The sequence below is a fragment of the Talpa europaea genome (genome assembly GCF_964194135.1).
Source record: "Talpa europaea genome assembly, chromosome: 14".
Lineage (NCBI taxonomy): Eukaryota > Metazoa > Chordata > Mammalia > Eulipotyphla > Talpidae > Talpa > Talpa europaea.
The window spans coordinates 71,416,713-71,432,046 of record NC_140082.1 but is presented as its reverse complement, the minus strand read 5'-3'; positions in this window follow the sequence as shown (position 1 = coordinate 71,432,046).

The following is a 15,334-nucleotide window of genomic DNA, read 5'->3' as shown; positions in this document are numbered from 1 at the left end:
GATCCACTGAAATACACTGCTGAGGGGAGCAGCAGGCAAAACAAGAGAGGTCTGTCATGGGTCAGCTCCCTGGCTGGGGATGGAACTCACACTTCAGTGACTGGCAATAGCTTCATAGCGCTGTCTTTAATCCTCGCGCTGTCAGGGAGGCCCTTCTCCCAGTATTAATTAGGAAAATATAATTCACAGTTAAATAATTTACCATGAAAGATGACACTGAGTATAACATAACTTCCGTGCAGAGGTGAGGGCAAATACTGAATTCCCTGGAACTTAAAAAATATCTGCACAGAGAAGAGAACCTAGAAGGAAACACAACCAAAAATATTTTCTGATGAATGTATGTTACTTTTTAAATTGCAAATGGAGGGTCTCCCCTGGTGGCACAGCAGTTGAGCACTGGGCTGTGAAGCTGCCCACAGCCTCTGCAGCACCAGCTCAATCCCCGGCCTCCAGACCTCTCTTGCCACACCCACTGCTCCCCTCAGCAGTGTATTTCGTCAGTCTGCCTGTTCTGTTCCCCTCTCTGGCTCTGGTGAATTCTCTCACCCTCCCACGTTTCTGACTGTACCCAGTGCTTGTATAAATAAATAAATAAATAAATCTTTTAAAAAAATAAATTGCAAATGGAATTTTTTAAAGCGATTTAAAAGGACAGGTTTATTATGAAAAGGAGAAAGGAAAAAGAGACACCTGCATAGACACAGGTGGGCAGGAGATGTGCCAAAAATGGAATTTTTCAAAATTATCGAACAACCAACTCACTGAACTTGCATGTTTATCATTGTAACCTTACAGTTTAAAAACTTCACTGTGACTGTTTTCATAGGTTTGGCAGAAATGTTCAGTTTTGGTTACTGATTACATAATAAGAGCCCCACCCCCAATCTCCAATGCCTTTCTCCCTCCTCCCTCTTCAGAGCCCTCATAGTATGTATTAATTTCTGTTAGTTTTTGTTGTGTTTTACTTCATTCATCTGCTGTGAATGTCAAGTATTTGTCTTTGTCATTCCAACTTGCTTTACTCCACATAATTCCCTCAAACTCCTTCCATTTTACTGTAAATGGCTGCATTTCATCATTCTTAACAGCTGAACAGTATTTAATAGTATGGATACACCAATTCTTTCCATCCAGTCATCCATTGATGGGCATTTCGGCTGCTTAACTGTTGTAAATAGTGCTGCAATAAACATTGTACAACATAGAGTTTTTTGTGTAGATGTTTGTTTGTTTGTTTGTTAAGTAAATCCAGATTGCTTTCCCTAATGACTGTACAAGCTTACATTCCCACCAAAAATGTGATAGGGTTTCTTTTTGTCCACATCCTTTCCAGCACCTGCTGTTGGGAGTCTTTTTAATATGTGCCATTCTCACAAGTTTAAGGTAGTATCTCATTGTGGATTTATCCTGCCTTCTCTTTTATTGGAAGCACAATGAACATTTTTTTCATTTATCTATTGGCCTTCTGGATATCTTCTTTAGTGAATTGTGAGTTCATAATCTGCTGTCCATTTATGAATTGGGTTGTTTTTCTATTGTTAAATTATAAAACTTACATTTTTTTTATATTAACCTCTTTCAGTTTATATTGTGTAAATATTTACTTCTCCTGGGCCTCCCTGGTGGCACAAGGGTTAAGATGCAACCTATGAAACTATCCACAGACACTGCAGCACAAGTTCGATTCCCAGTCAGCCAGGGAGCAACACACATGGCACAGCAGACCTCTCCTGACTTGCCTGCTGCTCCCCTCAGCAGTGTACTTCGGTCAGTCTGCCTGTTCCGCTCCCCAATCTGTCTCCGGTGAATCCTCTCACCCACTCCCCAACCCCCCGCACCTCTGGCCTGTACCCCAGATCTTGTTTGTGTGTGTAAATAAATAAATAAATAAATATTTCCTTCCACTCGGTAGGATATCTTTTTAATCTTCTTATATATTATTTCAAGTACTCTTTTTTTTTTAAGATTTATTTATTTATACAAGCGCTGGGTACAGTCAGAAGCACGGGAGGGTGAGAGAACCCCCCTGAGCCAGAGCAGGGAACAGAACAGGCAGACTGACTAAACATACTGCTGAGGAGAGCAGTGGGCGTGGCAGGAGAGGTCTGTCGAGCCATGTGGGACCCTTGCTGGTGGCCGGGGATCAAACCGGCGCTGCAGAGGCTGCGGGCATCTTCGCAGCCCAACGCTCAACCGCTGCGCCACCAGGGGAGACCCCTTATATATTATTTCAATATGTAAAAACTTTAAGCTTGTGGTAATACCAATTGTTTATTTTTTTTCCTTTCATTTCCTTTGCCATAGGAGTCAAGTCTCCAAAAACATCATTTCCATTGATATCATAGAACATATCACCAATGTTTTCTTCTATATATTTTATTGTTGCAGGTCTTATATCTACATCTTTAATCCATTTGGAATTTATTTGTGCATATGGAGTGTTCCAACTTCATTTTTTTATGTGTGGCCATCCACTTTTCACACCATTTATTAAAGAGACTCTCCTTTCCTCATTGTGTAATTATAGCTGCTTTTTTTTTTTGCATAGAAGAATTGGGGTGTAGGCCAGAGGTGTGGGGGAAGGTGCGAGAGGATCCACCGGAGATAGAGTGGGGATCAGAATCCACTAAAACAAACTGCAGAGGAGAGCAGAGGGTGAGACAGGAGAGGTCCACTGCACCATGTGGGTTAGCTCCCTGGTCGGGGATTGAACTCATGCCACAGTGGCTGGCTGGTGACAGCTTGATAGCTCTGAGACTTTAACCCCTGGGGTCCCCGGAGCATATATATTTTAAATGTTTTTTCTTCTTGTTATATTAGGTCCTTAATCACAATGAGGTGTCCATCTCTATATCTTTACCTTTTTCAACTGGAAGTCTATTTTATTTTATATTAAGTATAGCTGTTCCTGACTTTTATTTCACTTCCTGGTGTGCCTTTGTTAACCTCCTACAGCCAGGGTGAGCCTGGGGCAGAAAAGTATGAGTAACCCACTCCCTTTGGCCTCATTTCTGCTAGACAAGCAACATGTGGTTCACACTGTGCCCTGCACATGCCTTTCAAGGGTTCCTGAAGGAAGGCAGGCTTGCTTGGGTTTCCTTTGGGGAGCTTGCATCTAATGGGGACTTCATCACCCTTGCCTCACGATGTCAGGTTTGGACTTGCTATCAAACTTGAAATGAAATAACATGGGTTTCAGCTAGTTAAATTGAATTTATTCAGTAATAACAGAAGAATTGCAATCCAGGACAAGCAAACTATGGTAAACAATAGATGAGTCCAAGGAGGGAAAGAAGGTCAGCTGTAGAAATTAGAGTTGATTTGAATAAAGGTCATTGAGAGTTGAAGGTGATGGCAGTTTGCCATTGACTACAAGCAGGGGGTAGCTGTGGCTGGCAAGGGGGCACGTTATCAGCTGTGTGCTGTGTGCTGTGTGCTGACAGCAATGGGAGAGCCCTCCCTAGCCTCCTGACTCCATCTTGAATCGGTTTTCCTTTGTTCAACTTCACCCTGCTCAGCTTTTCAAAATGAAAAGATAAATTTTTTAGAGATTCACTCATCAGTAAGACAAAAAGAAATGCAGGGGCCTCCCCGAGTGGTGCAGCAGTTGAGTGCTGGGCTGTGGGGCTGCCTGCAGCCTCCGCAGAGCCGGTTCAATCCCCGGCTGCTGGCGAGGGTCCCACATGGCACGCAGACCTCTCCTGCTGTGCCTGCTGCTCCCCTCAGCAGTGTATTTCGTCGGTCTGCCTGTTCTGTTACCCGCTTTGGCTCCAGTGAATTCTCTCACCCTCCCACGCTTCTGACTATACCCAGTGCTTGGATACATAAAATATATATATTTTTTTTTAAATAAATAAATAAATAAAGAAAAATAAAGAAAAAAGAAATGCAAGAGAGTTTTAACACACAAGTCAATGAATGTTCACTTCTGGGAAGAAAGGAGGGTATGATGGGGAGGGTAATCCAGGGGTTCTCTGTGGTGCTTGCTCTGTTTCTTTAACCACTTTATTGAGATATGATTGGCAGACAATAGCCTTAAATTCTTCATGTATACAACTCACTGAGTTTGGAGGTAAGTATACATCTATGAAACCATCACCACAACATATGCCATAGGTCTATCCACCACTTCCAGAAATTTCCTCCTGCCCTCTTAATTAATTTTTTATTTGTGATAAAAATACTTAACATAAGCTCGACCCTCTCAGCATGTTTCTAAATATACAACACAGTATCGATTACTGGGTACTGTATTGTCCAGGAGAACTTTAGGGGATATCTTGGATCACTGAGACTTATCCCCTCTGACCAATACTTTCTTCCCTCACCCCATTTCTTGTTCTCTTTCTTAGCCCAGAGCAGGTACATGGCGTGACTTTATTAGGATTCTTTCAATTGCAGGTAGACATTTAATACGCCTTCCTGTATTTTTGCTATAGTTCACAATGAAAACATTTTAAAAGAGTTGAGGGTTACTTTTGGGTAAAACAGCTTTTGATTGAAATAATTGATAGAGGTAGTGGTGATTAAGCAGTAAATTATCAAGGTAAATTTATGACTCAGTAAAGCCTCAGTCAAGCAGAGCACAAAAGCAAGACCTGTAAACTTGGACTTCAGCCGATCTTGACTCACTCAACAGATGAGTTCAACTGTAGAAGTACGTGCCATCCAGATGTCCATTTGCGCCTACCTTGTTCTCTGTTTTGAGAGCTGTTTCAGGTAAACAAACAAAGAAAACAATGCCTTTGTCCCCATACTTTACACCTCTCATTCTTTTGCTCTCTTGCAGCCAAGTAATCAGCTGCCTATTTGTTGAGTGGACACATTAAAATTAAAATGTACTGCAGTGGAACTTGACATGGGGGGAGGCAGGGGGTGTTTTGTTTTGTTAATTAAATATTTTTCCCTGCAAAAGAGAAAGAAGAGGCATTTTGAAGCTGAGAGACAGTAATGGGGCTAGGGACAAAGGCCAGGAACCCTCCTTAGCATTGCTTAGTGTGTAAGAAGCTGGAACAAGGGAGGGACTTCTGGAATTTACTTTAGGTCTCAAATATGAAGGATTCTAGATTCTTTTTCCACTTGGACCTGTCACAGTTTCAGACAGCTGATCAGCTAATTAAAGTTAAGCCAAGTTTAATGACTTTTTAATTAGCATCAGGTTAATAAATATACTAATTTGCAGTCCATAGTCCCCTTGTAACTTGAAGGGCGGTAAGTGGGAGGAGAGATTTCACGTGTTCATCCCACACACACTGGCAGCCGTGAGTCAGGTTTGGTGCTTGTTGCTGGCAAAGAGCTCTGAGCAAGAGCTCAAACCAAAGTCCCACCTCTGCTAGTAGTTTGGGGGATGAAGGAGGGGCTGGAGGGAGGGAGGTGGGAGTAAGGGGCTGCAGACAAGATTTGGGGGGAGTAAGGGCTGGAGACAGCTGAGTGTGGGTGTGGCGTGTTCTTTGGTTGTTTTGGAGTCTGGTCAGGAGAGGAAGTGAGAGTAAGCCCTCCCACTTGGGGGACAGGGGAGGAGACCGCTTGACAGCAGGAACAGCATGACTTGTGTACATTCTACAAGGTCAGAGTGTGGGGTCACATGTGGCTGGGAGTCCTCAGAAGGACAGTTAAGGGCCACATACTTTAAATACCTCCTTCATTCAAAAGTGGAAAAGCCTGGCACTCCCACCCCTGCACTGTCCCTTAATGTTCATACCAGCTTCTTCATCAGAACTCTGACACCCGACCCGCCTCTTTCTGGTTGAGGAGCAGTTCCCTAAGTGACTCTCAGGTTGGCGGTCTCAAAATCACGCATGTGCCCTCCTTTCCAGGCCTGGGCTTGGCTGGACTGCACCTGTCACAAGCTTCATCCTTGGTAACCATAGCCCATCGCCTCTTCTCTAGGCAGCCAGTGTACCCACACTTCTGTTGGCCCCAGCTGAGGGACAGTGGTTGCGAGCTGCCTTCTTCACATGGTTAAACACATTTAGTTCTTCCTATAACGGGAAGGAGTGTCACTGTTATACCTGGCTTTCAGGTGAGGAAAGTGACCACAGAGAGTGGCAGGAACTTCCCCAAGGCTACAGAGGGCAGATTCACAAGTCTTATCCACTGAAAATCCTTTTCTTTAAGGAAACAAAGCACCATTATGAAAAGTTTAAAGATCTAGGATGAAATAACCCTTCACAAGGCCAAAAAAAATGTGACTCATGAAAGGAGAGAGGATTAAGGACTCTTAAGTAGTGGCAATGGGTTAGCACCATAGAAGAAGACCGCAGGGATAGAATGACCTGGGAGAGCAGTTTGTTAGTCCGCTTGTGGACGCGTTTGTTCAGCATTTTTTTTCCCCAGTGCTAAAACAATTTGTAGGAATTCCAAAAAGGTAGCAAAAATGTATCTAAATCAGTCATAATCCCACTTTTCTTTTTCTTTTTTTTTTAAGATTTATTTATTTGTTTATACAAGCACTGGGTACAGTCAGAAGCGCAGGAGGGTGAGAGAATTCACCAGAGCCAGAGCGGGGAGCAGAGCAGGCAGAAGGACCGAAGTACACTGCTGAGGGGAGCAGCGGGCGGCAGGAGAGGTCTGCGTGCCATGTGGGACCCTCCTCCGGTCCGGGGAGCAGCCAGGGATGGAACTGGCACTGCAGAGGCTGCGGGCAGCTTCGCAACCCAGAGCTCAACCACTGCGCCACCTGGGAGGCCCATAATCCCACTTTTCTAAGACAATCTTAACCTTTTTCTAACATTTGCCTCTAAATTTTCCTCTGGTCAGAGGGGTTGGGTGATTTTTGTCCTTGGTCAAATGTGAACATACTTCCCCATGAAGCAGATTTTGTATCCCCTGCCCTGCCTGTCCTTCCTACTTGTCACCTACCCTCAGTCACTGTCCCCATAGGATCACAGAGCCCAAGAGGGACACCTGATCCCAGGCCCTGGGCCACAGTCCTTTTGCTTTGTCTCTTACTGGGAGGCACCACCCCCATAGGAAACACCTACTGGCAGAAATATTCCAGCAAAGGTCACCTCACAGCTCAGCAGATTAGCCCATGACTTTCTCAGGCCATTCTGATTGTTGAAAGGCTTTTCCTTCTTCAAGCTTATTCCAAGAATCCAGTGAGGTCTGATAATTAACAGAACATGCTGGATGAGTGATCACACTTGCATGATTTTCTTTTTCTTTTTCAATGTTTAAATCCTAACCTTTGTGGCCAGTACATCTTTGTGCTCAGTAAAAATATCCAGGACTTTCCCTACTTGAAGTATTTGATAGCATTTGTTATCGGGAATGAGAAGGCCAAGAATAAGGTGTCAGCAAAGTTGGCTTCATTCTGAGTCTCTTCTTGGCTTGTAGGCCTGGCATTGCTCACCCTGGCATTACTCACATGGCACATGTGTGCATGTGTGCGTGTATGTGTGAGCACATGTGCGTGAGCATGTGTGGAGAGGTTGTTCTGGTGTCCATTCTTGTAAGGACACTAATCTCAGCAGGAGAGCCCCAGCCTCATGGTCTCATTTAAACTTACCATCTCCCAAACGCCCCACTTTTAATACCATAACATGGGGGAGAGGTGGAGAGGGCTTCAACACAGGAATTTTGGAGAAACACAAACACTCAGTCCTTTACACCAATCCAGGTTTCCCAACCCGAAGTGACTCTGTAAAGTAACCTTCTTCATCAAGAGTGACTTTAGAGAGGTCTGTAAAGCGAGGACTCCCAGTCAGTGTCTCTGGACTCTATTTTATTTTTTATTTAAAGATTTTTATTTATTTATTTATGCAAACAAGAGCTGGAGTACAGGCCTGAGATGTGGGGAGTGAGAGGATTCACCAGAGACAGAGCAGGGAACAGAACAGGCAGACTGACCGAAATACACTGCTGAGGGGAGCAGCGGGCTAGACAGGAGAGGTCTGCTACGCCACGTGGGTTGCTCCCTGGAGGGCCGGGGATCGAACTCATGCTGCAGAGGCTGCAGATAGCTTCATGGTGCGGTGCTTAACCCCTTGCACCACCAGGGAGGCCCTTGGACTCTATTTTAGATCGCCTGTTTTTGCTGTATTCCCTGGATCACGTAACCCTGTGAGATCCAGTTAAACACAAGGGAGCATAGGTCTGACCAGGCTTTTTTTTCGCTAACTATTCAACAGAAAGTTAATGAACACCTACTAAACCCATGCTCTGGCAGAAAGCTGAAGAAACTGTGAACAGCAGGCAGCTCAGGGCCTGTTCTCCCAGAGCCCGCAGGGTAGGCTCAAAACTAAGCTGAACATAAGTCTGAATAGGACGATTTCAGAAATATACGTGCTATAAAACAAAAATAGGGACTAGACCTGGGCAAATCAAAGTTTCGTGGGGCCTTAAGTTTATTTGGGGATTCCTTTCAGAAAAAGAACACATATAACCACTAGACTACATGGTGTCATTTCCGGCCACAGCCAAGTATCACAGGTGTGATGGATTAAGAGTAATTCTTCCACAGTCTGGAGACTAGACGTCCAAGGTCAAAGTGTCAGCAGGGTTTGTTTCTAACAAGAACTCTTCAGGGGACTCTTCCTTGCTGCCTTTCTCCAACTTCTATTAGCCTCAAGCTTTCCTTGGCTTATAAATGTATCTCCCCACGTCTCTGTCTTCACAAGGTTGTCTTCTTTTTTTTTTTTTAAGATTTTTTTTTTAAGTTTTATTTATTTATTTATACAAGCACTGGGTACAGTCAGAAGCGCAGGAGGGTGAGAGAATTCACCAGAGCCAGAGCAGGGAGCAGAGCAGGCAGAAGGACCGAAGTACACTGCTGAGGGGAGCAGTGGGTGGCAGGAGAGGTCTGCACACCATGTGGGACCCTCCTCCGGTGGCCGGGGAGCAGCCGGGGATAGAACCGGCGCTACAGAGGCTGCGGGCAGCTTCGCAACCCAGCGCTCAACCGCTGCGCCACCGGGGAAGCCCTACAAGGTTGCAAGGTTGTCTTCTTATAAGGACACCAGTCACGTAGGTTAGGGGCCCACCCTAGTCCAGCATGTGTGCATCCCCCCCCCCTTTACTGATTACATCTGCAGTGGCTGTATATCCACAGGTGCCATTCTGCAGTACTGCATTAGGACTTCAACGTGTTTTGTTTTGTTTTGTTTTTTTGGAGGGGATATAATTCAACCAACAACACATGGCTAGAGCTCCTTGCAGCGCCTCGCATGGAGCCTACGCCATTGAGGGCACCTGAATTGGAAGTGTCTTTAGTACCACAGTAACTGTCCCTGGGATTAGGATGGAGAGTGGCCTGGAGGAGGCAGGTGACAATCACTAGGGGACACAGTGGCCCTGGTGTCCTCTCAGTCCACTCTGGAGGTCCCACTTCCCCTTTGTGCAGAAGCCTTCCTTGATCCCTATGCCTAAGGGATTTCTCTGTCCCCCCACCCTAGCAAACTGGAGGTGTCCCCAGGAAATACCATCAACCAAAGAGGAAGAGCAGTTGGCGCATATATACTTCAGCTTCCTCATAACTCAGATAGATTTAAAAAAAAAAAAGTTTATTGTAAATGTAGATACAGAAAAATACAGAGAAGAAACATAAGGCTTCATGAACTACTCTGAGGCAAACACACTGCGAGCACTGGCACAATTGTCACTGAGCACTGGGCCCACTACCAGTCGTGCAGAAAGGCTGATCCCATGACACCAGGTTTTTTTTAAAGATTCATTTATTTATTTATTTATTTATTTGTTTGTTTGTTTGTTTGTTTATTTATGCATACAAGAACTGGGGTACAGGCCAGAGGTGCAGGAGAGTGAGGATTCACCAGAGACAGAGTGGGGAGCAGAATAGTCAGATCCACTGAAATACACTGCTGAGGGGAGCAGTGGGGGAGACAGGAGAGGTCTGCTGCACCATGTGGGTCACCTCCCTGGTTGGTTGGGGATTGAACTCCTGCTACAGAGGCTGCCCAAAACTTCACAGTGCTATGCGTAAACCCTTGCGCCACCAGTGAGACCTCCATCACATGAGCTTTGGATAAGGGAAAGGTGCTTTATATAAATCAGTTGGCAAGGGCACAGGAGGTAAACTCATATGTCCCTACTTAAGAAAGGAAATAAAAAAAAAAAAAAGAAAGAAAAAAGAAAGGAAATGAGGGCCTCCCCTGGGGACACAGCGGTTGAGGCTGGGCTGCAAAGCTGCCCAAAGCCTCTGCAGCGCCAGTTCTATCCCCCGCCGCCAGTGAGGGTCCCACATGGTGCACAGACCCCAGCTGCTCCCCTCAGCAGTGTATTTCATCAGTCTGCCTGTTCTGTTCCCCGCCCTGGCTCTGGTGGATTCTCTCACCCTCCTGCGCATCTGGCCTGTACCCCGGTTCTTACATAAATAAATAAATCTTTAAAAAAAAAAAAAAGAAAGGAAAGGAAATGAGGGACCTCCCTGGTGATGCAGGGGTCAAAGTCTCAGCTTTATCAAGAAGTCAACAGCCACTACTGTATGAGTTCGATCCACAGTCAGGTATCTAACCCATATAGCGCAGCAGACCTCTCCTGTCTCATCATGTCTGGTGAATCCTCTCACCCCTGGCCTACACATACCCCAGTTCTTGTATGTTTAAATAAATAAAAATAAATCTTAAAAAAAAAAAAGGGGGCCTCCCTGGTGGACAAGGGGCTAAGACACAGCATTATGAAGCTATATGCAGCCACTGCATCATGAGTTCCATCCCCAGCCAGGGAGATACCCACATGGTGCAGCAGACCTATCTCACCCGCTGTTCTCCTCAGCAGTTTATTTCAGTCAATCCTCCTGTTCTGTTCCCCACTCTGTCTCTGGTGAATCCTTTCACCCCCACACCTCTGGCCTGAACCCCAGTTCTTGTATGCATAAATAAATAAATCTTTTTTAAAAAAGGAAATGGGGCCTCCCCGGTGGCGCAGCGGTTGAGCGCTGGGTTGCGAAGCTGCCCGCGGCCTCTGCGGCGCCGGTTCGATCCCCGGCTGCTCCCCGGCCACCAGAGGAGGGTCCCACATGGCGTGCAGACCTCTCCTGCCGCCCGCTGCTCCCCTCAGCAGTGTACTTCGGTCCTTCTGCCTGCTCTGCTCCCCGCTCTGGCTCTGGTGAATTCTCTCACCCTCCCGCGCTTCTGACTGTGCCCAGTGCATGTATAAACAAAACAAACAAACCAGCAAACAAATAAATAAAGCATAAAAAAAAAAAAAAAAAAAAAAAAAAAAAAAAAAAAAAAAAAGGAAATGAATTTATATAGGTTTGGGAGAAGAAAGAATTTAAATTTTATTGACTCAAAGGGGATAAGGACAAAGAAATATGGAGTTTGCTAAAGTTCATGGCCTAATAACAGGGCAGTTCATCTGTGAAGGTGTGTGAAGAGGCTTTCCTTCAGAGATCTGGAGTTTTGAATTCTGGTGGTGGCCCTCTCTGTCTTTATGCAGTGTCCTGGCTCTAGCCTTGGGGCTCAGCTCAAGAGCAGTTGCTTTTGCTTGCTCAGGCTGTTATCTGCAGATAAACAGCACCAGGAATGCAAGTCTCAAAGAGAATTACATGCTTTTTCTCTTTCCTTTGTGCCCTAGGGTCTGAGAGCAATCTAAACATTGCCCCTCTGCCCCAGGAGGGTTCTGAGATGTGTTCCATCTACTCTGCAGAAGTCACTATGGGACCTCCAACTTCTTTTTCTAATCTGTTTCCCTCTCCCCTTGTTAGGGGGAAAAGGATGTCCCAAAGCTAATTCCATACAGGCTTTGTGGACTCCACCCCCACCCCAAGTCAAAGCCAAAGACACTGGGAACTCCAAAGTCACTCTCAGAGCTGGCCGGATACTGCGAGCTGGCGGAGAGCCAAAATGGGGGACCCCCAAAGCCCACGTCTCTGCCTTTTATATCCACCTGGCTGCTTAACCCCACCCTCATGTCCCAGCCACCTTCCCTTTGGTGGTGATGGGATTTGTCTTTCCCAATGTCCTGATGGCTTTGGTCTGGAGTGGGGGTGGAGTCCACAAAGCCTGTATGGGATTAGCTCAGGACATCCTTTCCCCCTAACACCCTCAGTGCTCCTGCAATCACCTTCCAGGTAAGCTGCTTGCACCCAAGTTCATATCTCAGGGTCAGGTTTTGGGGAAACTTGGAACCAGGCAGTTAGTAAGTAAAGGCTTGTTTATGAAAAGATGGAATTTGCAGTGAGATCTCAATTGAGGTGCTCCAGGCAGAGGGAGAATGTTCCTAGTATATGCAACAGAGAGAAATCCATCGCGGCTGGACAGTGCATTGTTGTGCCCAGCGTCGACCAGTGCAACCCCCAAGGATACACAGACAGCCGCTGCAAGAACATAAAGGAGTTTATTACGGGCTCGAGTCCGGGCCCACGACATGCACTGATGTAACGGCGGAGGTCGGGAGCCCTGAACAAAGGGAACAGGGATCTTATATAGGGTTACAAGCAGATCTCTAAAAATTAAATCATGTTGGCAAACATTCATTGGTTACACAGGTGCATTTCCTAACAACGGTGGGTGCACAGTTTCAGTTTTTGAGCTGATTGGTCACATCAAGATGCAGCTCTATTTTATGGCTAGTTTGACCCTATTACTGGCCTGAATTGCTGGGCTCCGCTGTGGCTAGCCGACTGAGATAAGACCAGAGTGGGGTGGGGGGTCGAACTCTGGAATGCAGTCTTTTCCGGGGACAGCAAGATCTGAAATTCTAAAATGGCAGTTACACACAAAATGACAAAGCAATGGCTAAGAATACCTATGCTTGGTTCCACAGCATTAGTGGGAGAGCCCTGAGAAATAGCAGGAGAGGCGAGTAGAAGCCAGATCACATAGGCACATAGGGCCTTCCAGCCCAGGGTGTGTGTTTGTGGGTAGTGGGGAGGCTCCTCCAGGAGTGTGAGTCATGAGTCATGTGGGAGGTGTGAGCCACAGGGCTGGAGGACCCGGGGGTAGAGCTGCTTCTCCTTCCCTTTCACCCCTTCCCCCACCTGACACTCCACACATGTACACAGGGAGCTGAATTTTAAAAACCCATTCCAGTCCATTCAAATCAGGTAGTTAAAAAACAAAGCATCGGGCCTCCCCGGTGGCGCAGCAGTTGAGCGCTGGGTTGCGAAGCTGCCTGCGGCCTCTGCGGCGCCAGTTCAATCCCCAGCTGCTCCCCGGCCACTGGAGGAGGGTCCCGCATGGCGCGCAGACCTCTCCTGCCGCCCGCTGCTCCCCTCAGCAGTGTACTTTGGTCCTTCTGCCTGCTCTGCTCCCCGCTCTGGCTCTGGTGAATTCTCTCACCCTCCCGCACTTCTGACTGTACCCAGTGCTTGTATAAACAAAACAAACAAACAAATAAATAAAACATGCTTCTATTAAAAAAAAAAACAGCTTTTAAAAAAAAAAAAAAGCATCATTATGAGCTGCACTAAGTGTGTAGACAAGTGAATTGCCAGGACCCAGCTTCAACATCTCTTTGTATTGGCTAATCATGCAAGCAGCCTGCAGCTCAAGTGATAAAACAGACAGATAGCACAGGTGAGGCCCTGGCAGACTTGTGACTCTTCGCTGCACCTTCAGCCCTACCAGTCTCTCCAGCTGTGGAGGGGCGTGAGTGAGGGTGTCGAAAAGTTGCCCCAACCAGAAGCTGGGGAGGGTGTGGCTGCCACTCTGACTAATACCTGGCTCAGCCACTCTAGACTGAAATGAGGCCAGAGGATAGTTTGGGCAAGAAGCTTTATTTGCTGCGGTTTGGAGCAATTGTGACACAGCCTTTTGTTTCTGGCACTGTTCCAAGCCACCACTCTAACACCTCATTGTTCCCAGTGGTCCCAGTAAAAGCCAAGCAGGGACTGGGCCTCTAATATACAATCTCCACAAACCACCCTGGGAGGCAGATTGACACATAAGGAAAGCAGCTAGAAGAAACTCCTTAATTTGCCCCAGGCACAGAGGCACTCCAGAACCTGCTTTTCTTTCTTTTCTTTTTTTTTTTTAAAGATTTATTTATTTATTTATACAAGCACTGGGCACAGTCAGAAGCGCAGGAGGGTGAGAGAATTCACCAGAGCCAGAGAGGGAAGCAGAACAAGCAGAAGGACCGAGGTACACTGCTGAGGGGAGCAGCGGGCGGCAGGAGAGGTCTATGTGCCATGCGGGACCCTCCTCCTGTGGCCGGGGAGAAGCCGGGCATCGAACCGGCGCCTCAGAGGCTGTGGGCAGCTTCGCACCCAGCGCTCAACCGCTGCGCCACAGGGGAGGCCCAGAACCTGCTTTTCTTCCCCATTATTATTTTGAGAAGTCTAGAGGCCCTGTAGCATCCTCCAAGCCCCTAGGAACATTGGTGACCCTGCTGGGGTCCCTTCCTAGTGCCCCATTTTCAGGCCAGTGCTCCATCTGGCCTTGGCGACAGGGTTTTAGAGTTGAGGTTTATGGGCCTCCCCGGTGGCGCAGCGGTTGAGCGCTGGGTTGCGAAGCTGCCCGCAGCCTCTGCAACGCCGGTTCCATCCCCGGCTGCTCCCCGGCCACCGGAGGAGGATCCCACATGGCGCGCAGACCTCTCCTGCCGCCCGCTGCTCCCCTCAGCAGTGTACTTCGGTCCTTCTGCCTGCTCTGCTCCCCGCTCTGGCTCTGGTGAATTCTCTCACCCTCCCGTGCTTCTGACTGTACCCAGTGCATGTATAAACAAACAAACAAATAAATAAATAAACATGCCTCTACTAAAAAAAAAAAAAAAATAGAGTTGAGGTTTAACACCTGCCAGTTGCTCTACAGGTGAAGAGCAGGAGTGGGTGTTTTCAGTTGCTCATGCATGCAGGTGTCTGCCTTCCATTCTTATGGCAAACTGGGCTGGGTTTTTTGCCTGTTTTTCCTGGGATGACTGTCCCTTTGGATTATCTAAACTGGGCTTTACAGAGTGGTGTTGTTTGGAAAACCATGTTTCTCAGCCAGCTCTGAAAAGTGTTTGCTTCAGTGTAAGCTCCAGACCACAGGTTCCTGCTCTGACTTCCGAGCACTTTCCAGACAGCCCAGTGCACAATAGCTTAAGGACATGACAGGCCACATTTCCATCATGTTAAGAGCCATCGCTGGGCCTGTTTCCCACATTCCTGGGACTGGCAGAACGATATTCTTCTTTTTTTTTTAAAGATTTATTTATTCATGCACACAAGAACCCTGGTACAGGCCAGATGTGCAGGAGGGTGAGAAGATTCACCAGAGACAGAGCAGGGAACAGAACAGGCAGACTGACTGAAATACACTGCTGAGGGGAGCAGCGGGCGAAACAGGAGAGGTCTGCTGTGCCATGTGGGATAAAACTGGTGCTGCCCGGCCGGGATAAAACTGGTGCTGCAAAGGCTGCGGACAGATTCACAGCGCTGCGCTCA